A 27,636-nucleotide genomic window follows, 5' to 3' on the forward strand; every position below is an offset into this window, starting at 1 on the left:
TGCTAAGCATCAGAGAATGTGATTTTTATGACCCCTTCTGAGAGGCCAAGAACCAGCCCGAGCCAGCCCGCCTATAAACGGTTTCAGAGACCCTCCCTGCCCCCACCCTTTGTTTTCTTTTAGCCTGGTGCCACCAAGGTGATAGCCTTGCCTGAAGGCAGGGATTTCACCTAAGCACTTGATGTGTTGTGAATATGAGCATGGGGTGGGAGTTGGAAGATGTGCACAGCAGGGGGAAAGGGATGGCCAGTGCAGGTGATGCTTTTCTTTTGTATAGGAATTTCTGCTGGCATCATAGCCCAGGGTTTGCTGTCTGTGCACTTGTATAGATGTGTATACTGTACAGGTGCACAGACATCAAACTCTGGGCTATGATGCCAGCAGGAATTACTTTACAAAGGTAAAGCGTCACCTGCACTGCCATCCCTTTCCCCCTGCTGTCTGTGCACGTGTATGGAATACACATCCACGGCGCTGCTCACTAGATGAATGGTGAACAGTGCCATAGATTTGTCTCTTTTTGCATCCAAGGGCACCGACGAAGAAGTAGAGGAGGCCCTGGCAAAGAGAAACCAGGAGACATTTGACCCACACCTATCTACATAGTGAGACCTTCAGGAGGGGCTGGATGCCAGGACGACAGTGCTCCTGATCAGCCCGACTCCACTGATTAGTATCAGAAGAGCAGGCAGCAGTTTTTAAGTAACTTTAATGCATTCTACAGCATCAGCATTGCCTACTGGGTGCATATCTCGGTTACTCTAAGTGAACAGTGTTCTAGACTTACATGCATGGAAACGTCAAGGATAGTCCCTTCCGAATATGCAAATGTAGTGTAAGCTCTTATTGTTCAGCTTTTGGGGTGCCAGGGGGTAACTTTAGGGTTCAGGTGGGGTGTGTGTTTTAGGGTGCCAAGGAGTAATTTTAGGGTTCAGGGTGGATTGGGGTGCCAGGGGGTAATTTTAGGGTTCCGGGTGGGTATGGGTTTTGGGGTCCAGGGGGTAATTTTAGGGTTCAGTGTGGGTATGGGTTTTGAAGTGCCAGGGGGATAATTTTAGGGTTCAGGGTGGGTATGGGTGTTGGGGTACAAGGGGGGTAATTTTAGGGTGCAGTGCGGGTATGGGTTTCAAGTGGCCAGGGGTGTAATTTTAGGGTTTAGGGTGGGTATGAGTTTTGGGGGGGCAGGGGTAATTTTAGGGTTCAGGGTGGGTATGGGTTTTAGGGTGCCAGGGGAATGATAATAGGGTTCATGGTGGGTTTGGGTTTTGGGGTACCAGGGGGTAATTTTAGGGTTCCTGGTGGGTATGGGTTTTGGGTTGCCAGGGGTAATTTTAGGGTTTTAGGCGGGTGTTAGTGTACCAGGGGGTAATTTTAGGGTTCAGTGTGGGTATGGGTTTTTGAGTGCTAGGGGGGAAATTGTAGGGTTCAGGGAGGGTATGGGTTTTGGGGTACCAGCGGGGTATTTTATGGTTCTGGGCGGGTATGGGTTTTAAGGGGCCAGGGGGATAATTTTAGGGTTCAGGGAGGATATGGTTTTGGGGGGCAGGGGTAATTTTAGGGTTCAGGGTGGGTACGGGTTTTGGGTGCCAGGGGGATAATTTTAGGGCTCATGGTGGGTATGGGTTTTGGAGTACCAGGGGGGGTAATTTTAGGGTTCAGGGAGGGTATGGGTTTTGGGGTGCAAGGGGGGACATTTTTGGGTTCAGGGCAGGTATGGGTTTTGGGGTGCCAGGGAGACAATTTTAGGGGTCAGGGTGGGTATGGGTTATGGGGAGCCATGGGGCTAATTTAGGGATTAGGGATTGTATGAGTTTTAAGGGACCAGGGGGGTAATTTTAGGGTTTATGTGTGCTGTAATTGTTGTCCAGTTTCAAGTGCAGAATTCACCACTTTCTTTTCTCAGCTTGGCCTGATTGTCTGCCATTTTAGCCCCGCCCCTTTTGATTAACATTAGCCACGCCCCTTCATTTGCCAGGTTAGCACCCCCTGGAAACATTTCTGCGGATGCCCATGGACACAGTTCACTCCAGACCCATCTCGCCGCTTGAACTCATGCGTGACACTCTAATTGTGGGGAAAGGGTGATCCCAAAACACAGCTCCTCCCAGTGATGGCCCCGGGGGAGGGGCTGCAAGGTCTAACCGTGAGCTGATGGGATCTCAGCTGATCTGCGTGACATTGTTTGATCTGGTGATGATGGAAGAAATGCTTCTTTTTCACAGTCTATGTCACACTTGACCGGACCATAAAGCAGCAGCGCCAGCAGAAAAGTAAGTTTAGGGGTGACAGGAAAGGTTGGGGTGCATACAACGCAGGAGCTTGAATTAGCCTTGTAGCCGGAAGGAGTCGCTCTGGGCAGCCTGATGTATTCACTCATTTGTACATTTCTACGGTAAAAACCCTTGACTGAGGGTCCCACTAACAAAATAACTTCATTCATCTCAAACCCTTATTTCCTCAAGCTCGTCGGAAAAGCAACAAATTGATATCTCAGAAGCATTCCTAAACAGACGTCGATATTTACCTGTCAATCATTCTTCAGTATTTGACACAGCTGACTTCGTGGCGCAACGGCAGCGCGTCTGACTCCAGATCAGAAAGTTGCGTGTTCAAATCACGTCGAGGTCACACACATATGCTTTTACACTTAAAATTGACAAATGGGAGTAGAGACAACTTTCTAAATCAAATAAGTTATTGCTTTTAAAAACGCTCGTTTTATGTAAACATAAATGGATTTAAGCGGAACAAACCTGCTCCTCATAAGTTGCTATGGGTATTTAAAAGCCGTCGTGCATCAGTTATGCTGCCTTTACACGTTTCCGCTCATATCTTCCATTTTCTTTTTTTTTAAAATGCGTGTTTTACATGCATTAAGTAACAAAAATGGTGAGTGCTGTCCGCTTCGTGACGTGAGTAGTAATGTCACAATTCTGTAATTTCAAAGTATTTTATTGAAGATTTGTATATAAGTACAGTAGTAGTGCGTGAGGGTGAATACAGACGCCTTGGGGGTTACATAAGGCATAGTGGCTCGTATGGCTTAACCGGAAATACTACAGCCTTACTCCACCCGACACGGCTTGTTATAGTCACTTCAGGGCCACAGGACCCCCCGCCCCAACATATACAATATCCCGCAAATAACACACAGACACAAGTGTTAAGATTGGGAAAAATTTGCTGCAGGTTTATTATTACATACAACATTATGTAATCACGGTGGGTTATCTTACGGACGATCCAAGGGCAGGCCGCATTCTCGCCACCTGCCCGCCTGTTGAGCCAATCAGCACAGTGGCGAACCACCCAACTGCTGCACCATTATGGTAATAAAATTACACACGCCCCTTGCGGGGCGTATCTAGGCAAACCCCCGGTTGCACAGGCCCACAACCGCCTGAAGGACTACTGGGGCGCCGACACGAGTTCCTGGACCTCCCATGAGGTTCCAGGTTAGGCTCTGGCACCCCTATGTGCCCGCTGAAGTACATTGTTGCACCACTCTGCTTCCGGATCGCCCTGTAACTCCGCCTGCAACGAAAAAGGAACACATTAAAAACTCCCTTATGAGCGCCTCCACCAAGCTGACACTCTGGGTTAGAGGTAGGGAGGGAAAAGAGTGTCCCCGACGTAGAGCGCGCGACGTCCGGAGCGGCAAAGAGGCCTGAGCAATGGCGAGGGGGAGAGATATACCCCCCTCTCCCTGCCTGCCGCCCCGGACGCGCATCACCTGACCCGCCCACATACCACCGGGCAACGCCTGCCCTGGGGGGGAGTGGCTGACCATATTACGGGACGGGGGCAGCCCTCCGCGACTAAGGGCCCGCCCTCCTGATGGCCACAGGGTGGCCTCGGGCAGGCACATAGTCACTTCAGGGCCACAGGACCCCCCGCCCCAACATATACAATATCCCGCAAATAACACACAGACACAAGTGTTAAGATTGGGAAAAATTTGCTGCAGGTTTATTATTACATACAACATTATGTAATCACGGTGGGTTATCTTACGGACGATCCAAGGGCAGGCCGCATTCTCGCCACCTGCCCGCCTGTTGAGCCAATCAGCACAGTGGCGAACCACCTAACTGCTGCACCATTATGGTAATAAAATTACACACGCCCCTTGCGGGGCGTATCTAGGCAAACCCCCGGTTGCACAGGCCCACAACCGCCCGAAGGACTACTGGAGCGCCGACACGAGTTCCTGGACCTCCCATGAGGTTCCAGGTTAGGCTCTGGCACCCCTATGTGCCCGCTGAAGTACATTGTTGCACCTCTCTGCTTCCGGATTGCCCTGTAACTCCGCCACAGCCCGGCCGGCGGCCACCGTCGCCGTCCGGGCCCCCCACCACTTCGCTTCTTAGGGAAACCTGCAACCCTTGCTCCGTCAAGCATTTTGTCAGTCCAAAGGAACAAGACCCAAACAACAGGTGAGCGGTGGACCCTTTCCACCTCGAAGAGACCTGATCCTGACAAGAACATTACATGCCCGAAGAAACCCAGGCCCCTCTGCCACTAATCTGCAGATACCCCGGGTCTCTTTATTCCTCTACAACGCTAGTGAACCATCCCGGATACATAAAGTCATACTTCCAGGTAAATGACAAAGCGATGAGGAGGGGCCCTTACTGCTGAAGGCGCTTCGTATCGAACGATAGGCGTTCCAGCACATGCCCTGAAACTCAACCACACCCTTCACAACAAGCGTCAGCAGGCTATACCCAGCTAAGTTACAACTACTGCTGTAACGCCGTTCTCCGCATAACATAGCGAAAGAGGCTTACGACGAGCTTGTGCAGCTATATTCAAAAGAGCACAGGCGCATTAAGGGGATAGATACATATTATACTATATAACTTGGGTGATGTCTTTGCATATGCCAATACAGGATTGAACAGGTATTACCAGCAGGCATCACCTGCCCTCTCGGGTTTAGTCTGGAAGCAGCTTAGGCCATGCTACCTGAAGATAGCTTGTCTGTAAGAATGACTTACGACCACCACAAAGGGATTGCTGGGACAGAAACCAAGTGCCCCTTTAAGATCCCGACCTGCAACATGACACGCCCACTGACACCAAAAGCCCCACTGAAACTAGTCAGCAAATACCCCAAGGAACAAACCCCTCTACAGCAATAGTGTAGATTATCCCAGGTTCTAGAGGTCATACCCGTGGAAAGTGCCCAAGAGATGAGGGGGCCTCCCCTGCTGATAACGTTCCCTAATCAACAATAGTAGAACCAGCGCATGACACTGAGACCCACCACACACCTTCGCACAAAGCATCAGCAGACTACACCCAGTAATGTACATCTTCTGCTGAAATGCCGTTCACAAAATACAACTGAAAACTGTGCTTTGTGTACGCTTGAGCAACTATCCTCAAGCAAAGTACAGAGGGCTATTTTAAGTACTCGGTGCAAAAAGTGTAACTTGAGTGGTGGACTTGTATTTAAATACAGGGTTACAAGGTTAACAGCTGATAACCCATGCCCCCTGGAAGCCGGAGACTGCTTAGACCCTGCTACCAACAATAATAGCTTGCCTATAACAGTTAACTTACGACCCCCGCCATAAGGGATAATAAGCTGAACCCAGGAGTTCCCCCTCTGAACTAATCAGCATATACCCCCGGGAAGAATCCCTCTACAGCAATAGTGTAGACTATCCCAAGTGCATGAGGTCAAAACCTTGGAAAGGGCCCAAGAGATTGTCATGTATTCCTATAGGTTCTGAATCAATCCCCCTATTCCTGCCCTATTCTAGTTAGACAAACCAACAAGTTAACTAGTAGTCAGCCCATGAGGAAGAAAAACCCCCATGATGCAGATACCGTTATCTGACGCAGTCACACTACGGCACAGGAACGTGTTATCTGATTAGGTCATAACGCTTGCGATCTAATTAGACAAGCGATATTCCTCCAGCCCCTGATAAGGCATACGGAGTTCTCATAACAAATCAAACCTATGACAACCTGGAAAAACCGTGCGGCCATTGTTTTGATTTCACAGAGAACTTTAGTAAAAGAATGTGCTAACGAGCAAGTCGTATGACATCTTTATTGACGTATCTATGTCCATCCTTACGTCAATCTCGGCACCTTAAAGGTATAAATATTACCGATCTTTCCCTATGCAAACACACGCGTGGTGACGAGACGGAGCAGCCATACTTGCCGAAGCCCAGAGCAGAGTAGACCCCGCTGGCAGCAGCCCCGCCTTCCTGACGCGCTGAGAGACGCGCTGCTTTCTCCTGCCGAGAATCCAGCCCCGGCGTTTCTGGGCAGCCCTCGCAGGCAGCCTGGAATATCGAGACCAGAGAGAGAGATACCATTCCTCATTCATCCTAACTTCCAGGTACAGAACTGAATAACCCCTCACAGAGAATTCTTTAGTTATTCACTTGGCAAAAACAAACTTAACTTAAACTGTAACTTTCTATTCCCGCCCACGTATTAGACTTAGGTCAGGTACACGGGGTAGGCGTATCTAGAAACACCAGTTGAGTACGTCTAGTCAAATGTAAATGTGTATGTAATATATTTTATTCATTTTAAACCTTCATATGGCTTAGAAACCATATAAATGTTTTTACAGTATTATTTTATACTTCTGCTTCTAATGTATGCACTTTACTTAACTATAAGTATTGCAATAATATCGATCCATTTCTCATGTATGAGAAAAGAGACTGATCAATAAATACCACCTTTTTATTGAATACGCCCGTCTCTTCCTTTTCTCTACAATCTGATGAGACTAAGAATGCACGTACTGACTGAGTAAAATAATTGCCTTTTGTTCACACGACTCTCGAGATTTACTCTTGATTAGGGGAGAGCAAAGTTGTCATGTTCTATGGTTGTCAGAAACTAAATCCCTTCTTGTCTAATCAGGGAAGTTACTTCTTTCCTGAACATTCGAGAAAGTGTCTAGTGAACTCTGAGCTAAGCTGGCAAACCCAAAACTTTAAGTCTAGTATCGACAGTAGTAGACCTAGTTAACGTCTGGCCTAGGCCTTTACTGCTGTAGGTATTATTCCAATGCGCAGAGCCTATTGGGATGATAGGAACTACACTACATGGCGCCCAACGCGTTTGGAAGGGCGATAAAACTAACGTAAGACATTTAGAGTAACTCAGTCGTGCTTTCTCACTCAGACCCCTTTTCCCATTATACTCCAAAGACGTCTGGAGTGGGTGAAAGGTTATATCCTCCAAAACCTCGCAGGGGGGAACTCCTATGTATGGTTCTTGGTATAGTCAATGTTGAAGGATACACTGTTCCAAAATATTGTGCATCTAATCTTTGTTTCCACAAGAAACCTGATCTGCAAACAAAAGAAATAACCATCCTGTCAGTAAAATGGGAGACAGTGATGAAGAAAGAGAGGCAGTTAGATTAGCAGCTGACATAGCAGAAGCTGATACTGCACTACAAAATGCAGACCCGGAGATAATACTCATCCCGGTCATCAAAAGGAGATCTATAACTTTAAAACTTATAGAAAATGGACTGACACCTAGAGGTGGCACAGTCATATTCGTAATTGAGGCACACGAATATCGGCAGACAGAGGTATACTATTCATGGATACATTTTCCAGCAGCAAATGCTGTAACAAAGTACTTCCACTATTACAAAATAGAGGAACCTCCTGAAATGTACACTCCTTTCGAGGAGGTGGAAGTACCACTCAAATTCCAAGAGCATTTGCTCTTATTTGATGGCGCCCTAAAACATAACAATCACATCACCAGGCTCGGTCCTTTAGGTAGACCAGGAGCAACGTGGCCGGTACTAGCCGGATACACACCACATCCAGACTTCGAAAGAATGCCTGCAGCAGATCTTTTAGTACAACTAAAACAATTAATAAAAATACATAGACAATTAGTCCAGTATGTAATGCGGACTTCAACAATTCAGCCAGCGATTAAACTTCCACAGCTGACCCCTCACCAGGGGAACATAAATAAAATTACACCACAGAACATCCAATCCTGCCTAGGTAAAGTACCGGCTAAACGGGAACAAATACCATTCTGGTTGGCACAGAAAATCACCCAAATAGAGGCGGTGTTTCCTGACACCACCGCATTAGAAAAACACAGGATTCTGACTATCTGTCTCCCAATGGGAATCGCACCACACATTGAGGACTGTGACACTTGGGGTACAGTCTTTGCTTCCATCTACACAAAAACGCACGGTGTTCCATCCATTTCGGTAATACCAGATGTGCTAAAACAAATTCAAGATGAATACGGTCCAGAACCCGCTTTAACTCTTGGTATGAAATTACTAAAAGACTTCAAGCAGGTCTCGGCTATACTATTAGCCAACATAAAAGGAGAAGCAGCAAACGTGGCGATCCACCAGAGGTTAAAAGAGACAGATATAGCAGACCAACCAGCTGAAATAGCCAGAATCATAGAAAAATCCTATGAGGAACTAGGTAGAGATAGTTTAGGTGGGATACCAGTAAAACCGCAACTAATTGAAAGTCCTGAAAAAATATTTTATAATAATAAATCTACATCACCAAAAAAGAAATGGGATGGAAACAAACAATCCAATCCTAAAGAAAAGAAATTCCAGTCCAGAGGAAGGTCTCCTAGGCGAAGAGAAAAATCTCCGAACCAGAGACACAGGTCACCACAAAGTGACCCCTCTGGGAATAGATATAACCTTAGAAATAGGGATAATATAAAAAAGCCTGATAGATATCAAGACATTGATACACGTCCCTCTCAATCTTTTCAGACTTCCTCGCAGAAATCGGAAAGAAGAGGACGATCAGAACAAAGAGAAGAGCACGCCAAGTCCAAAGACAAGGAACCTGCTCAGCTAAAAAAGAAATTACAATTTCCAAAAAAGAAGGTAGCCAGTATCAAGGTAGTTAACAATGCCGAGAATACTGAGGACACAACTGAAAAACGGGGAATGGGCTCAGACAATGCTAGACAGCGCAGCAGAAGTGAGCATAGCTCGCAAAGTCCTCATGAATCATCTGGAGACAGTGGACACGAATGAATATCTTCAAGTGGAAACTGCAGACACCAGGGTTAGCAAACCCCACAAAATATACAAAATAACATTACGTATAGAGGGGGATAAGACTAGAAAAATAAGGGGACTATTTTGGGATAATCTCTCCAAGGGCTATGATATCCTTCTAGCTGAAAAAGACTGGCCACCAGAGTTTGTCAGGGAGTGCCCTCATGGCGAAGAAATAATTATGCCTGCCTTCTCAAATCATATCCCAATTCATAAAAAATACACACTTGCTAGAAAGTGGGCAGTGGCTCTAGCTCCTGCCTTATATAAAAATCACGTGGGATGGGATGAGGACTCTCCTCCTCACAAAATCCAGTTAAAATCACAACCTACTGCACAAAGGCAGTACCCAATTAAGCAAGAAGCTAAAAAACAGGTAAATGAAATACTAGATCAGCTAGAATACCAGGGGGTGATTGAAACTTGCACCTCACAAATGAACAACCCTTTGTTTCCGGTCTCCAAACCAGACAATTCATATCGTCTAGTTTTGGATTACCGACACCTTAACACATGTTGCAAAACTTTTGCAGTGCAAAACTCACACAGTGCTGCACTAATGAATAACATAGTGCGCAAAAAATACAAAACAACATTAGACATCTCTAATGGATTCTTTTGTCAAAACATAGCACCAGAGAGCAGATATTTAACTGCGTTCTCAATAAATGGCACTCAAAAACAATTCTGTCGGTTAGCCCAGGGGTACAAGAACAGCCCGGAGGTATTCTCAGCGAGAGTAACAGAATTACTACAAATATATGATGATGAAGCATTATCTTATGTCGATGACATTTACTTAACAGATGATGACTTGGAGACTCACTTGAAAAGAGTGAACACCATAATACTTGGGTTCGCTGCAGAGGGTTACAGATTCAACTTTAAAAAATCCAGAATTGCCCATCTGACAGTCCTGTTCGTAGGATATGAATTATCAAATATAGCCTGGCTGACAATTTTCTAGAACTAGAAGAGTTAAAAAATCTAGAATATGAAAAAACATATCCTCTGCCAATCGACATTCTGCCTTTACGACATTACGCCTGTGTAATCTATACAGACGGACATGCTCAACCCCCCGTTTGGGGAGAACAAGCATACAACCCCACATGTGGGATTACAAAAGAAGTGTGGCGCGGAGGTAAACTAAGACCTCTATTAACAAAAACACACTCAGTAGAAACTAATTCGGAGCAACAAACTGAGATAGTAGCTTTGAAAATGGCGCTAGATAATGCGGATCGCGAATTCCCGACACTTATAGTGTCAGATTCATATTACTGCATCAAATCATATAACAAGGATTTACAGACATGGATTCAAAACGGTTACAAAGATACCACAGATGCACCAATAAAGCAGAAACTGCTCTGGGAACAAGTAGTTCTTCTGCAAAAAGAACTACCAAAGACTCACGTGATACACACACTGAGTCATCAACGTGATGGCGTTCACGTTGCAGGGAATTCATTGGCTGACGAAGCCGCGAAGGCAGCTGTGCAAACGGCTTCCGTAGCTGCCGTCACCCGGTCAAAAACAAAAACAGACAGCGAAATATTACAAGCTGTCAGCGCTTCAGAAAAGGATTCGATAGAACCACTCCCTAAAGGCTTTCCAGTAAAATACTCATACATAACTGATGCAAACAATGTTCCTTTTGCTCGAATCCCTGGAGTGGGGGATAGGGCAATTCCAAACATGGAACATAGGTTAGGACTAATAATAGCGGCACACGAAGGGCTTGCTTCTATACATGCTGGCGTCTCAGCCACAGTATCATTATTAAAACAGAGATACTGGTGGCCACAAATGAGAAGACAAACAAGGAACTATGTTCTAGAATGTGAAATATGTCAAAGAATGAAAGTATCAACGGTGAGACGTCCAGCTCAGACGCCCCTTCTAATCTCGGATAAACCATTAGCCTGTGTTTATCTAGACCACTGCGGTCCCTTACAAAGGGATGGTAACTATAAATATATCTTGGTCGCAGTGGATTCATGCACGAGGTTCATATGGATGTGGCCCCAGCGAACGGCTGACGCCAGAACTGTTATAAAAGATTTGCGAGTCTTTATCGGCACATACGCAATTGGCATGCTGCATTCGGACAATGGTCCTGCTTTTAGCTCTAGAGCTTATAAGGAGGCCATGGTCGGAATGGGCGTGAATTTGCGGTACTCTTGTCCATTTCACCCTGAGGGGAACGGAATTGTTGAAAGAAAAAAACGTGACATAAAGCAATCTATAACGGCAAAGGTATTAGGTTCGGGAGCTGGGTGGGTCAAACATCTAATAAGTGTCCAACGTAGTCTAAATAACTTGCCAAAAAATTCTCTGAAGGGATTCAGTCCGTACGAATTATTATTCAGAACTAGGATGATTATCTCTGACCTTGACAGTCAGACTTCAGTGGTGAAAGAAAAAAGCTTTGATATCAAAGACCGTTTGGCTATTTTGCAGGACTTAAACAAAACAAGAAAAGACCTGAGCAACATAAAGTTGAAACAACAGCCAACAACCACTGAAGAACCACCACCTGTCCCAGCAAGACCTGTCTGGATTCCAAAAGTCGGGGATCTAGTCAGAGAAAAGATCGCGGTAAAGAAGGAATTTGGGCCTTCTTACAGAAAAGCAGTTCCTGTCTTGTCTGTCAACGGGACAAGATCAGTTGTAGTACCGCCACTTGCTGGTAAAAAGGAGAACCGAGTTGTATCCATCGACCTGGTAAAACCACAACATGTGGCCGATAACAAACAGTAGGCCAAGTGGACTCCCAATAAGTAGCAGAACACCAAGGTTTGCTACCAGTACAGAGGTCCTAACGAAGAGGCTCATCACATTCGAAACGCCTACAGAAGAACAACAAGGACTATGCAACAATGCAATAGAACTCAGACCTCTGAAAACCCAAATAAAAACATTTAGCAGAGACACACCAATCTACAATGAAGTACCAAGTGAAAATGCAAGAAACAGAAATCCTGAACCAATTGGAACAATTGATAGAACTGCATCAGGCTACTTCATAAACTTCGACGATTCCTCTGAAGGCTTCACTGAATCAAAAACACAACCATCATCAAAAACCTTTAAAGATAAAGCTAAAGAACTTTTGAAACAACTGAAAGAAACATATCTGATTTCTCCATGGATTGAATTTTGGGTGGGTTTTGGTGCATTTATCCTCATACTTTGGCTCATCATGGTACTTACTTTGGGACGCTTCATTGAGGGAAAATATGCTAAATTGGACACAGCAAGTCAGAAAATCAACTTGATCCTCAAGCCACAAACATCTTCACACATCGAGAAAAGAGAACTTTCTTGAGCCAACTTCACAGCCAATCCTATACCTGGTGGGGTAGCATGGGACAACACTGACTATGAAATTTATGGTCCGGTCGAGATCCTGAAATATCCACACCAAATTAAGATCTCCTTGAGTGACTTTGTAAAACCAAACTCATTCGCTGATGATTGGGACTTCGAAAGCATTAATAATATGATGTCTGACTTAGTAATGTCTGCTAAATTTACCAAACATGATTATTTGCAGGGTTCTACCAATTATGATAGTATGTATTGCTATAACCACTATGGTAACCATTTTCTACATAAATCTGCACAACCTAGAAATGTTTTAAATTATAATCAATGGGAACATTCTGCAACACCTCCAAAAGGGAGCTCAAGAACCGTTTATGACAAATATTCATACTTTTCCTGGTTTTAACACAAGTAATGCTGAAACATTTTATTTTAAATTGTCAAACAAAACAGGGACCAAGACCATGATAACCAACACAAAATTGATTTATTCAGACTCATTTTTTGAACAAATGAATACTTTTGGATTTGATTATTGGGACAAAAATGTTGAATTGAAAAGTGTTTGGGGTACAAAAGAATGGCAAGTACAGGGTATAGAAGCTTTGTTTAGAGCCTGCATGATCCCAGAACAAATGATATTTTTAAATGACACTGTTCAACAAACCACCTGTCTTGGCCTAGCCAAAATCAAAGATTTAAATAAACCGTCTATTCCAAAACCAACAATGTTTAGCAACACTTCTACAGATGATACAGAGATAGACGTAAACCTTATATTAAACCAAAACAGAACACATCCTGATTGGAAACAGTGGTTGATCTGGCCCACAGATACTAATAACTGTCAAGACAGATTCCTGAACAAAACACAGGGGTTCATAATGACCAGGCCAGACCCTAGATATCCCCAAAGACATCACCCAGGGATAATAACAACCTACAGTGTGGGCAAATTATGCCTTCAATGGCTACAAACTTCCACACTGCCAGAAATTAAGCAACACCTAACTTTACTTACTGATGGTGCTGACTTGCGTGATTTCATAATGGGACCACGCAAACAGCGTCATAAACGTTTCATAGCAGCCTCTGTATATGCAGCATACAATGAGGCCTGGAAGGTTACTCAAATTGAAACAGCAGAGAAAATACGGGAAATTGACCGTATTAATTTGGAAAAATCACTTTCTGTAGTGGACAATGGGTTAATGACTCTGTCCTCCAGAATTTTTTCTTTGAACAGCATTGTGTCTTCAGCAATCGACATATTATCGCAAGACTTACTGTTATTACAACACGGTCAGTCTCAATTGCGTTCTATTGTACAGCTTGGCTGGACGTTACAAAATCTGCGTTCAGGCTATGTGCCTTGGCGTTTAATCAACACAACGTCACTATTCCAAATCTTTAACCTTACTGATAGACAAATCAGTATGGCACAAAAGGGTGCTGATTATACAATCTTGAGCATTGAAAAACTAGAAAGATTACCAGTGACAATGTCAGAACGACCTGTCAGTGAATGGATAATACATGGGATAATAAATTTTCCAATCTCAACCTTCAGGTTTCAATACTGCCAAAAATATATACAGGCTGGCATGTACGAGAAATTGGGAAAGGGGTACCTTAAAACAACATGGAACCTGCCCTATTCACATGCATGTGTCAGTAATAAAGGCCAGAAAGTGTTTCTTAGTGGCAACAATTGTGCGATGTCACTAAGTGGCACACTTCTGTGTAACGGAATTAGTTTGCATGGAGCCTGTGAAGGGAATTCATACAACCTTTCATGTCACCAGCAAGGCGCACCTGCAACAGAAATAGAACCATTCTTTCAAAGACTCTATAATGGGAGTTACATTCTTATTGTAGACCGCAGATGTTGTAGTCTTACGCCCGGTACTCCTTATCTAGTAACTACGACTGCAAAGGTCAAGTGCTGTGGACACTCATTGTTCCCCAGCTCCTTTCCAGACAGGGAGGCAAGGGCATGGCCCGATTTGAAAATTACTTCTATTCGAATAGATACTTTAAGCAGAATGAAAACAGTGCTTCTTCAGACGTCTACCAAGCTCACGTCATCAAAAGAAACGTATGATCTACAAGTCGCAAGGACGACTGCAGAGATACATACATTATTATCAACTAATTCCCCCGTACATTTTGCGGAAATCCTGAACGAAATCTTAAATATTTCTGATACCAATGGGATCTCAGGGGTATTTAAGACAGTATTTTCGATGGCATTAACACCATTCAAAGCCATACTGGGTATTTTTCCAGATTTCGTACATTCGATTTTTGGCGGACTTTCCCTGATCTTGGGACTAATTGCAGGAATCCTATTCTTAGTCCTTATTTTTCGTTATGGCAACCCATGTCACAGACAAAACTCTAGCGACAAGGGAAGAAACAATCCTAGCCATTGGATACCGGGACCGGATATCAAAGATCCTGGGACTCTCCCGGCTTAGAGACCTGAACATGACTTGGTTTCTATTATTTCGACCAATGTGGCAAAGATGTGTTTTACCTGTACTAAGGTGTCTGCTATGCGGAGAAGAATGCGTGTTAGACACCTGTCTGACGCTACAATCGGATGCGCCAATGGATGCAGAAACATTGTTGAGCCCGATCAAGGTTCATGCTTTGTGCTGCCCTCAAAGGCTACCAATCCTGATGACGGCATTCGTGGAAGCTTCACCACTACGATTGATGGGTAGTGAAGTTCAAGATGAAAGCAGCATCGAACAGGTACGACCTTCTGTCAGCAATGCGAATCAGAATGTCAATGGAGACAATCATGCACAAGAATGCATGATTACACCTATTTCCGAGTTAGTGGAACTTTCCCAGGAAGCTGTTGACAGCTTTTTCGAAAGCCTGAATGATATGATGTTCTCACCCGAACAGAAATAGAGACTTTTGAGCAAGCTCGCACACGGCGTTCCCTGAATTCGGCCTTCAACTTTAAAAATAAAGTCACATGAACAGATTTTCCCTCCAGTTCACGGACAGCAATTTTTCAGCGGCCCCAAATATTTTTGCATATTTTCGGGACACTATCTTCTGCTTAAAGTAAGAACTATTCTTAAAGAACTAAGGTTTCTAAATTTTAGATAGCTTATAGACATTAGCTGCCCGCAGGTATGTTCACATATATTTTATTCTGTGATGAAATGGTCTCGAAACTTTTTTCTGTATTTAAGAAGCCATTTCATGTGTAATTTCTCATATACCAAATAAGCAATAATGTATACAAATGCGTGATTACTTTGGCATTATTATACAGCTTGAGTGCATACAATTTATATGACTGCAATTTTTCCGTATATTTGAAAATTTCAAAATGCATTTATGTATTTTAGGGTGGTAAGGTATACACACTACTCTATAGTATGTTGTACTATGTTATACTATGCCTAGATTAGTAAATATGACCATAGTTAGCGTGGAGTGGGTGTCATGTATTCCTATAGGTTCTGAATCAATCCCCCTATTCCTGCCCTATTCTAGTTAGACAAACCAACAAGTTAACTAGCAGTCAGCCCATGAGGAAGAAAAACCCCCATGATGCAGATACCGTTATCTGACGCAGTCACACTACGGCACAGGAACGTGTTATCTGATTAGGTCATAACGCTTGCGATCTAATTAGACAAGCGATATTCCTCCAGCCCCTGATAAGGCATACGGAGTTCTCATAACAAATCAAACCTATGACAACCTGGAAAAACCGTGCGGCCATTGTTTTGATTTCACAGAGAACTTTAGTAAAAGAATGTGCTAACGAGCAAGTCGTATGACATCTTTATTGACGTATCTATGTCCATCCTTACGTCAATCTCGGCACCTTAAAGGTATAAATATTACCGATCTTGCCCTATGCAAACACACGCGTGGTGACGAGACGGAGCAGCCATACTTGCCGAAGCCCAGAGCAGAGCAGACCCCGCTGGCAGCAGCCCCGCCTTCCTGACGCGCTGAGAGACGCGCTGCTTTCTCCTGCCGAGAATCCAGCCCCGGCGTTTCTGGGCAGCCCTCGCAGGCAGCCTGGAATATCGAGACCAGAGAGAGAGATACCATTCCTCATTCATCCTAACTTCCAGGTACAGAACTGAATAACCCCTCACAGAGAATTCTTTAGTTATTCACTTGGCAAAAACAAACTTAACTTAAACTGTAACTTTCTATTCCCGCCCACGTATTAGACTTAGGTCAGGTACACGGGGTAGGCGTTTCTAGAAACACCAGTTGAGTACGTCTAGTCAAATGTAAATGTGTATGTAATATATTTTATTCATTTTAAACCTTCATATGGCTTAGAAACCATATAAATGTTTTTACAGTATTATTTTATACTTCTGCTTCTAATGTATGCACTTTACTTAACTATAAGTATTGCAATAATATCGATCCATTTCTCATGTATGAGAAAAGAGACTGATCAATAAATACCACCTTTTTATTGAATACGCCCGTCTCTTCCTTTTCTCTACAATCTGATGAGACTAAGAATGCACGTACTGACTGAGTAAAATAATTGCCTTTTGTTCACACGACTCTCGAGATTTACTCTTGATTAGGGGAGAGCAAAGTTGTCATGTTCTATGGTTGTCAGAAACTAAATCCCTTCTTGTCTAATCAGGGAAGTTACTTCTTTCCTGAACATTCGAGAATGTTTCTAGTGAACTCTGAGCTAAGCTGGCAAACCCAAAACTTTAAGTCTAGTATCGACAGTAGTAGACCTAGTTAACGTCTGGCCTAGGCCTTTACTGCTGTAGGTATTATTCCAATGCGCAGAGCCTATTGGGATGATAGGAACTACACTACAAGATGAGGAGGGCCCCCCCTGCTGCTATCGCTCCCTAATCTATACCATAGGAGAACCAGCGCATGCCACAGAGACCCAACACTCATCTTTACGCAAGGCATCAGCTGACTGCACCCAGAAATGTACAACTTCTGCAGAGGTGCAGTACTCAAACTTCAACGACTACTGTGCTTAGTGTACGCTAGAGCTACTCATACAAGCAAAGTACTGATGGCTATTACAGTGCGCGAAGCTTAATTTAGAAACTTGCGTGGTGCACTTCCATTTTATACAAAGGATTGCAAAGGTAAACAGCTGGTAACCTACCCCCTCAGACTCTGCCCGTAATCTCGGGGTTCTGCTTGACAACCAGTTGTCATTGAAGCAACATGTGGTAAAGGTCTCTGCCACCTGTACTACCATCATCAGGTGGCTTAGAAAAATCACATGGATGCGCCCAGTGGATACCCTGAGAACTGTGGTCCAAGCCCTTGTTATCTCTCGGATGGACTACGGGAATGTACTACTTCTGGGCGCCTGTAAGGAGGTACTAAAGAAACTTCAGGTTGTTCAGAATATGGCTGTGCGCTTGATATGTAACCTACCTGCTAGATCATCGGCCACTACCCATCTGCACAAACTGCATTGGCTACGAATAGAGAGCCGTATAAAATTCAAAGCTCTTTGTATCATGCACCGTATTAAAATGGATAAAGCCCCGAAATATCTATCTTCCTTGGTCCAGCACTATGTCCCATCTCGCACTTTACGATCGTCCACCCAAAATAAGTTTCAAATTCCGCGTGTGAAGCGAGCCAAGATGGGCGGACGTTCGTTCGCCTTTCTGGCCCCCTCTTTATGGAACTCTATGCCCCAATCCCTGCGCTCGGAAGTCTGTTATATGGCATTCCGCAAAGGTATTAAGACCTGGCTTTTTAACATGTAACTGCCTTGCCCATGTTTTTCTTCCCATCTTCCGTTTGCTATAGCGCCGGGAAACCTTCGGGTAGCTGTGCGCTCAACAAATGCAATTATAATAATAATAATAATAACACATGCCCCCTAGTAACCAAGGGCCGCTTAGACCATGTTACTTCAAGAATAGCTTATCTATAAAAGTTGCCTAACCCCTCGTGCATATGGGACAATAAGTTGGAACATGGAGCTCCCAATATTGGCGATATAAAACCTCAGGTCAACTTCTCACCTTGGGAGGTGCACGAGGAAACTAAAGGATACACAGGTCCATCACGAAGCTGTTCCAATGTAAACCAAGAGAGCACAACCCCACTAGCCCTGAACAGAAGCTGTGTCCCCAATCCTGATGAAGCCCATCGTACACAGCCACCACCCAAAATCGTGAAAACGAACAAAAGGGGGGGGGGTTGGAATACCCGATAGACATTCTGAGTTTCCATAACAGCTGCCACTTCACTTCTTGCACAATATAATACAGAGAGTTTTCTATGTGCCCACTTTTTCAGTATAATGTGGCAAGGGCTTGCGAGCCTACAGCGCCTGCTGCATAAGTAAAATGAAGGCGTAGGCCTACAAACTAACCAACAAGATCTCCCCTTAACAAGGTCTTCCCCTTTACTTACATTTCTAGAATTCTACTTGCCTCGGGTGTGGAAGTGTCTTCCCAGTGAGATCTTGTTGTGAGAGAGTCTGACAACTTGTCAAGTGATCTTCTACCAGTGTAATAACTCGAAGTGACATACACTTATTGCTAACCTCTTGAAACCGCTAAGTGCTACAAAGCAACGATTGGTTACCAGACCAGCACCAGTGACACTAACGCCTGCGTAACCATACGCTCCTGGGTAGGCCTGTCTACCACCAGGTAGGGTTGGGACCACCCGTGGCCCCATAACCTCTGGGAGAGGTGGCCCACAATCCCGGCCAACAACACGTGTAAACCAGCCAAAAGGCTGTTCTCACTGGGCTCATCCAAAGATGGGTTCGATACCTATCAAATGTTTAATGCTCAAAGGCGGAGACTCAGAAGAAAGCCGAAGCGCTGCTTAAAGGCTGGTGAAGTGAGGAGAGTAAAGTGGCCGACGCCTAGGATGCACAAGTGGAGCCTAACAGGAAATGCCTTTGGGAAAATTAGCAATTCATATGCATAAGACTCCTTCTAAACAAGTAAACGGGGGCATGCGCGCTAAACTGTACCCCGCCTCTACTGCGATACTCCCTGGTGCCGCCTAGCCCAGTTAGCTAAGGTAGCTATTCTGTAGTAACTCGGTTATATTGGTTATTAGCTTGACCGTGATGTCAATGGCGAAGGATTAACTGTATGGCTTCATCTAGGCTGTGCGAAAATTAGGATAATTAAGCAAATTATAGGTCTTGCCTTTGCTAATAGGATCCAAAATAACCCCAAGCGCATATCAATCTCCAGGTGCCTTAACCAAGAGGTGCAGTTAAAATCTTGTTATATGAACAAGCCCGGGACCTGCACTATTGTTAACTAACCTATAGGAAGAATGTGCAATCTGTTTAGGAGCACGTGCTGCCACCCAGTCGCATGTAGGGTCTACAGCCTGCAATGTTAAACTTATTTCACATACAAGTGGAGGAACTGTTGCAACCTGAGCCTGGACTGCTAATAAAATACCTGACGAAGTAGATCCCTAAAAGACTGACAATACAAAATTGCTCACGAAGTGATTCACAGCCGTCAAGAGAACTCAGGTGTAATTCTCTTGCTGGGGCTGTAATCCGCCACGTTTACTGATGGTCACCAAAAGTATTTTTCCATACAGGAGCGCTGGGCCTATCATACCTCAGCGACCTCAAACACACTTTAAAATAGGAATTACCGGTGTACATATAAAAGATGAGGATACCAACCCAGATTATAATACTCATTTCTAAATTGACACTATGCTACAGATGCGCAATACTTGCCGAAAATATGATGCCATCGACAAACCTATATGCGGTACAACATTGGAAGACTATATCAATGGTATGCAAGTGAGCCGTGCTAGTGCGCTCCTTAACACGAGGGCTCGTAATAATGGGATCAACTCGTACTCTGTAAAGCTGGAGGGTATGCAAAATATTCAGGGTACACGATAGGTCATAGAGACTGAAAGTATTAAATTATTCGAACTAGAAGCAGGGATCAAAGAAAAGGATCGCTTTCAATGTATAAGTCTATAATGAACCACTCGCACCCTCCATCCCATACAGTGTAACCGTTCTGATAAATCGATAACGTTTTAAGGCTCGTGCACCCACGCCTGTTCCTGGAGACCTGAAAGGGAGGCACAACCGTTATGGGGTGAGAGTACTAAGGAGTGACAGGTATTAAGGTTAGTACTGTCACAGCTGACCCTCCCAATCAGCATCAGTAGCGCTCTGTCGTCCCTCACTCAAAATCGTATTGTGCCTTTCTTTAAAATTGCTTGTCATTTTCAAAACACAGGTACATGGGAACTATAACCAGGAAAAGTTTTCATCAAATCGGTATTACCACTTCCAAGAATTCTGCACTCGGTCTCGACACATTAGCGCAGAGCATATTAAACCACCCAAGTGCTCACGGAACGGTACTAAGGACTTCCTGTTGATTAACATTAATTCATTACATTAAATCATAAACCGATATAGGAGTGTCATTACATTAAATCATAAACCGATATATGAATGCATAGTGTACTTTGGAATTCGATGACAATGCCCAGGAGCTGCAAAATTAGGCGAAACGCCATGCCAAATGGAGAACGCCAAAACATTTTCTCAGGCCCAATTGACGCGGCCTAAGGTGCCAACGCTGCTTTAGCCAAATTGGTACGTTCCGGATCAAAATAAATCCAAATTTCATAGAGCCCCAGGTCTGGAGACCAGTCACGGGGGGCATCACCTATGCCGTACTAGGAAGGTACGCCTAGAATTCGGAGATGAGGTCCCCACAGAGGAGGTGTGAAACCCACGGTGCCCGCAATGTTGCCCAGATGGGAGAGCCCTCGGAAATGAACCACTAAATGCGGTTTTTGCCCAGGCTCGCGAGTACTGACCCTCAACCCCACACAGCCCTGACAGAATTATCCAGCATGTGAATCGGCGCGCGTGCCACTACGCCACATCCACACCAGGTAAGGGCAGAAAAACGCTTTGAGCAGCAAGCATTGAAAATGGAAAATCATACGGAAAGGTGTGGCCGGAGAAAGCAGCTCAAAGCCAGAGGCCACAGCACCCACAGGCCTGACTGCGTCTGGATGGCGAACGGTCTGACCCCTCCCCCGGTGAAGTCTGTGCTGCGCGGCCACAAGGCAGGTCCGAGCACACCAGTTCAGACTATACCGTCCATGAGGGCGGCCCCCCATTAAGCAGCCCGCATATATCATAAGAATAGCGGAAAAAGGCGGCTCCGCGAGGCTGCCACGTAGCCGACACAAGGACGTCAAAATGGGAAGGCGCGTTCGTACGCCAACACCCACATGCGCCGGACCAAGAGAACCCGCTGCCCAAAAAATGGCCGCACCCTGCCGCCATTGACCACGTGCGCCATAAATTGCGAAACATGCTGCCCAAGCAGCTGGCCGCTCCCGGCTGCCAATACCCACGTGCGCCAGCCATTACGAAACATGCCGACCTTGTAAATACCACCCAGGCCGCCATTACCCTCGTGCGCCAGATAGAGACCCGCACACTGCCTACGTAATTGGCCACACACCGACGCCAATAACAAAATGCCCTGACCGTTAATGCCCCCCCCCCCCCGAACGAAGCGGAGGCCATATCCTGCCAAAAATGATCATTGACCAGACCACATGTAAACCAATCTCGCGATCACCGAAATCTGCTTTAGGCATAAGCACGGCGCACAGGCCACAATAAAGGGGGGGGGGTCCATCCAGCACGGCCGCCCAGTGGTCAGAACCGGTCCACTAGCGTCTCCGCAGCCTCATCGAAAGCACCGAGCAAAACAAGAATGCAGTACAATCGAATGTCATCAACCTCAAAGGCAAGTATGACCCTTTCTCAATCATGTAAGGGAACTGATAAGCCCTATGCCACCAACTCTCGGTGGGGGGACCCTGTCTACGTGCGGCGCAGGGGGGGGGGGCACCGACATGTATTCCAGGTAAGTATTACAATGCATCGATACCGACGGAATTTAATGTTAAACCTACATTTCTGATGGGTCGTGAAAATCTATTATGACACCCGTTAATTCAATGAAGATGAAAATAGAATGGCATACATGCGCCCTTTTTTGATGCAAACGCGAACCTTCTAATGCTAGTGAAAGCCCGCGCGCCCCAAGGGGGGGTTCGAACCCTAGACTAACAGCCTGATTCATGTACAGGCCGTTTTGCGTGGCCCTAATAGCGAATCATAGCGATTCGCTATTGAGGACACGCAAAACGGCATTCATGTAGGAATTGCTACTTAAATAGCGATTCCTACATGTTCTTTATTTGCGAGTAGCAATTTGCTACTCGCAAATACTCCCCATTCATTCCTATGGGCCAAGAGGCCCATAGGAATGAATGGGGAGTATCCCTCATTTGCGAGTAGCAATTTGCTACTCGCAAATGAGATAGCGATTTTAAGGGTGCCAGGGGTGTCCAAAGGACGCCCTGTAGCACCCCTAAAATGCACGTTTGAACAGGTGTTGCGCGCACACATGTCCAAAGGACATGTGTGTGTGCAACATGCAACTTAGAAAAATGCTTTTAAAAGCATTTTTCTGAGTTTTTGCTATTTACCGACAGGTCTGACCTCTCGGTAAATAGCGGCCCCAAAAGTCCAAAATCGCTATTTTGTTTTGTGTCATGAATAGCATTTGAGGAATCTCTATTAGAGATTCCTTAAATGCCATTCCACGCAAATATGCGAATTCTTACATAGCGATTTTTGCATTTGGGATTGTGAATACCAAATGCAAAAATCGCACTCGCAAAGGGCCAGAATCTCAGAATCTGGCCCTTTGCGAGTGCAATTTACCTACATGAATCAGGCTGTAAGTGCTTGCAAACTGCACGCTCTTCCACTGCGCTAACCCGAGCTGCACAAGCTTTAAGATGCCAGCCGGATGTTGCCAGCACAAAAGTTGAACTTTCCTAAAACACGAAATGCAGAGGGATGCGGGGGGAGCTGGATCCCTCTCTAACCGACCATGCTTGAAGGGGAATTAATTGACTTTATCTTTCAAAAGGGGGTTCCTAAAACCGCAAACCAAGACTTCACGTGAAACAGTTCGTAATCCCCGCTTACAGAGCGGGAGCAGCCCTTCACCCCCAGCTGCACCCCGGGACAGAACATGGGCAAAACACAATCGAAAGTTTGTTTGTTTTATCCCCACCTAACTTTGCCCGCACCCTTCGAACCCTTGCCTTGGAGAAACCTGCGCCACCAGAGGCAGACGACATTGCCACTGAGCTATAGCTCATTGGTGATAGCGCATTGAACACTGCCTGGAGCTCCAGCGGACCGCTTGTAAAGGCCAACGCGCCCCTCATTCACCCGCTTTTGCCATGCAAAACTATCTGCCGGAGTATCATAGCACCAACTAGACCCGGAGGCATGAAATCACAAGTTCAGATAGGCACGGGGGTTATTTCACTTGGCCAGAATCACACGATGTTGAGACACATTGCCGAGGCTCGAACCGGCTCGCCAGATTAGAGATCGACCGACAGTCTATCTCCTTCGCAATCAAAACCCTCGTGAGATACATTTATAACGGACGCCTCTACCACTAGCCCACCAACTCCCCAACTGTGGCGGGAGCTTTGGGGGAGTTCCGTAATTTCAAACCGCTCCCTGCCAATTGCGCATCACTTCGCCCAGGCCAGACCAAGGCCGCGCATCTCTATGCTCGGGGCAGGCCGCGCTGGAACATATACTATGCCCCCACAGCCATGCCCTGGGACTCATAAAAAACACGGACGCCAAACTCAGAACACGAGGCGTGTCCAGCGGGGGCAAATACCCAAGCCTCAAAACCTACACCTCGCTGTGCCACCACCTTAACCCGTGAGCCACCAATACACTGGGAGCGCCCCAGACACCTGGACTCACCGTACAATCACCGACACAGCTAGACCAACGGCGCGACGTGGCACAACAAAGGAGACCCGTTACTGCAAAAGAGTGTCCCCGACGTAGAGCGCGTGACGTCCGGAGCGGCAAAGAGGCCTGAGCAATGGCGAGGGGGAGAGATATACCCCCCTCTCCCTGCCTGCCGCCCTGGACGCACGTCACCTGACCCGCCCACATCCCACCGGGCAACGCCTGCCCTGGGGGGGAGTGGCTGACCATATTACTGGACGGGGGCAGCCCTCCGTGACTAAGGGCCCGCCCTCCTGATGGCCACAGGGTGGCCTCGGGCAGGCACATACCTTAACTCTGTGTCGGACACTTCAGTTGAAGGACAGTAGATGGTGCTGTGGTATTACTAGATTGCCACTCACTCATTCTTTCCAGTTGTGGAATGGAAAACAAATTATGACGTAAATTATGACGTTTTCATTCAACTGAAGTTAATTCAAACTAATCATGAAATGTACAAATGAAAATATGCTGCTGAAAGTCAACATGGCCTGCAGAAGACAGACCTTTTGACACGAGGTCACTGGGCCCAGCGTGTTCCCTGCGCCGCTCAACTATATTCCTAAAAGACAAGCGACTGCTTTCATCTTTTTATTCCCTTAAATTCCGACAGTCCTATGACCATTGATCAGAGATGTGACTGAGCATTAATATTTCTGCGGTAAAGCACACACTGTGCGATGCGCGTATGTGAGGGCAGATACCATATACATTTCCAGTAAGTTGCAGACTAAACATTATAGATCATTGTAGTTCATGAGCTGTGTTTATTTTACTTTTTTCGTTTTTTTAATTTCTGCGGATTTCTTAGACTGCTCCTCGTATTTTTACTTCTCTGCAGCTTTTCACATATTTCACTGGTGTGTTGGGTTAGTGCATGGGACTGGCCTCAAACACTTAAGTGTCTAATAGCTGACTGAACACAAACACTCATACAATGCTCTTCACCCTTAAGATTGGTGAAGTGAGACCATTTGGAGGGCGCCCCTCTGTGTGCCATCACAAGTCCCCTGAGTGTCTCCCTCTCTCTTTATATTGCATCTGTTCCTCTTAATTAATCTCTTCTCTTCCACATTCTGCTCCGCTCCCTCCAGGCTCTTCACAGGTACAGAGCAGATGGTTCTAACTGGTCCCATCTGAATATTTAAGACAGAAAGAAGCTTAGGGATCAGGGCTCAGGGGCACTGATTGAGCCACCGGTTTGGAAGCAAACCATTATATATTGTGTATTCAAATACACTTTTAACAGATTTATGAACTAAAACAACTTAAATATTATAGTGTACCAACCTATCTGTTATGATGTGATGTTATGGCACGTTTTGTTACTTTGTGTTATGTGTGTGCTGAGTGTGTGTGTGTGTGTGTGTGGTGTTACAGTGTGATATCACACATTTGCCAACATCTTGGCCTCTTGGTGCTACTTGACAAAGAGTATAGTTTTGCTCCCAGTTTGTTGGAACAAGGAACGCATTCAATGTATGCCCTGCAGTGTTTGTCGCAAAAAGAACAATTGATGGACAGAATGTTGAACAATGTCAAACACTCTCCCCAGTACAGAGATCTGGGCCTTAATCTAGCCATCTGCAAATCAGTCTTCACCCTGCTCCCCGTGTACAGTCCGGCCCGAACTGCCATGCCAGGTCCTCCCTGGACTGGAAACAAGCATCCTGGGACCGGTTTCGGGGTATCGCCCTTCATCAGCGAGGCTGGCTTGACTCCAGTGGCATGGAGAGCTGCTGAGGATATTGATAATTTCTCTGCTTGTTCTAAATGTGAGATTATGTCTTGGTGTTTAGGGGTGGGGGTAACATCAGACATTGAAATCTAGTAATAAGATGAGCGAGCAATTTAGAATATGTGCTACTGAGTCAATGAGTCCACCTTAGAATGCAGGGCTGCAATATAGTGGTTTATCAGTCAGTATGACTGGAAGGAAGGTCTTGTATTCCTTCATGCAGTGTGGGTATAGGTGCTCAGTCTGAGACGCTTTTCATTGCTATGATGCCTTTGTGGACGACTATAACCTTGACCATAATCTGTGTGGTGTGATTAAGCAATTTTAGAAATTCACTATGTAGAACTTGTTTGTCTTAGGAAGTGTACGTCACTGTGATAAAGAGTAGATTCATGATTTATGGGGAGGAAGAGGAGATTATAGAAGTTCTAAATGCAGATGTTTGCTGCTGAGTGTGGCTATGTAGCTCTGCATGTGTTTCGGCCAGGTTTTAAGGGGTAGTAATCTTCAGCGGGTGCTGTCGGTCACTACCCATATCAATGCACCTACATGGGTGTGTTGGTCAGGACTTGCTTCTGGTGAGGTTGTGTTAGTGAGTAGCGTCCTGTTGATGGGTGAGGGTCAGGTGTAGGGTTTGGTTGGGTTCTAAGGTGAGTCATGGCATGGGGGCTTGCAGAGTTAGGCACGTGTCATTTAACTATGTTGCTTAGTTTTATTCATGCAGGGTTATGATATGTTAGTAAACATTTATAGAGCGCATGTATGCCCCATGGCGCTAGCATCCGGTTTTTGTTGCTGATCATCTTAGTGACTGTACTTAACAGTAACATTGACAAATTGGCAGACATGAAGGGAAACAGTCTTCACCCCAACCACCACCACCACAATCCCCTTTCTCCTCACCAGAGACAAGTCACTTAAATGGTTCTTCTCAGAAATCAATGCCTTTGTGGAGGTCAAACTGAATTGACCGAAGCTCAGCCGCCCCTTCCTTGAATTCCCATGTCCTCCATCACTTTCCCTGGAGTTGAATGTCTGGAGCGGGACAATCCCTTCGAGATCCCCCGATCTACGCACTGCAGGTGGCCTGTACCCGCCCCTCGAGACAGCTCGAATCCACAGTTCCAGGGCGCGTGTAAATTGATACTTGTATAGCACACTACTCACCCGCAAGGGTCTCAAGGCGCTTGTTCGAATACCACTGTGTGAGGTGTCCACTCCTGGGCACCCCCAAGGTGGAGGCCAGGCATCCTTAGCGTTGTGGAGATTAAACAAGCTATTGCCCAGAGTTGCAGAGTGGAACTAATAGGCACCGAGGCGAGAATTATCAGGTCCGTGGAATTTTTGAGCTCAAGACCCGCCGAGGCAGGGAATTGAACCCTGGGCCCGGGCTAGACCTCTGCATCAGGGTCTGCTGCTCTAACCATTGAGCCACACTTCTCCCTCCTTCTCACGTGGGTGTAGCTTGCATCAGTGCAGCATGTGCAGTGGCACCGGGGCCAGGAAAACCCATTAGGGCTCATAGTACTAAGGCTACCCTACTGCTAGAACTGGATTGAAGCTGTAGTCAGCATCCGGGCACCTGCGCGCTTTGGGTAAAGACGAGGG

General features: G+C 45.6%; 1 non-coding gene across 1 annotated transcript; it reads left to right on the top strand.

The window, feature by feature from the left end:
* The first annotated feature begins 2,556 nt into the window (after positions 1–2,556).
* TRNAW-CCA (transfer RNA tryptophan (anticodon CCA)) lies at positions 2,557–2,628 on the top strand. The gene has a single exon. It is a non-coding gene; the product is annotated as a tRNA-Trp (tRNA).
* Positions 2,629–27,636: the final 25,008 nt, after the last annotated feature.

This window comes from Lissotriton helveticus, chromosome 12 (genome assembly GCF_964261635.1).
Source record: "Lissotriton helveticus chromosome 12, aLisHel1.1, whole genome shotgun sequence".
In the NCBI taxonomy this organism is placed as follows: Eukaryota; Metazoa; Chordata; class Amphibia; order Caudata; family Salamandridae; genus Lissotriton; species Lissotriton helveticus.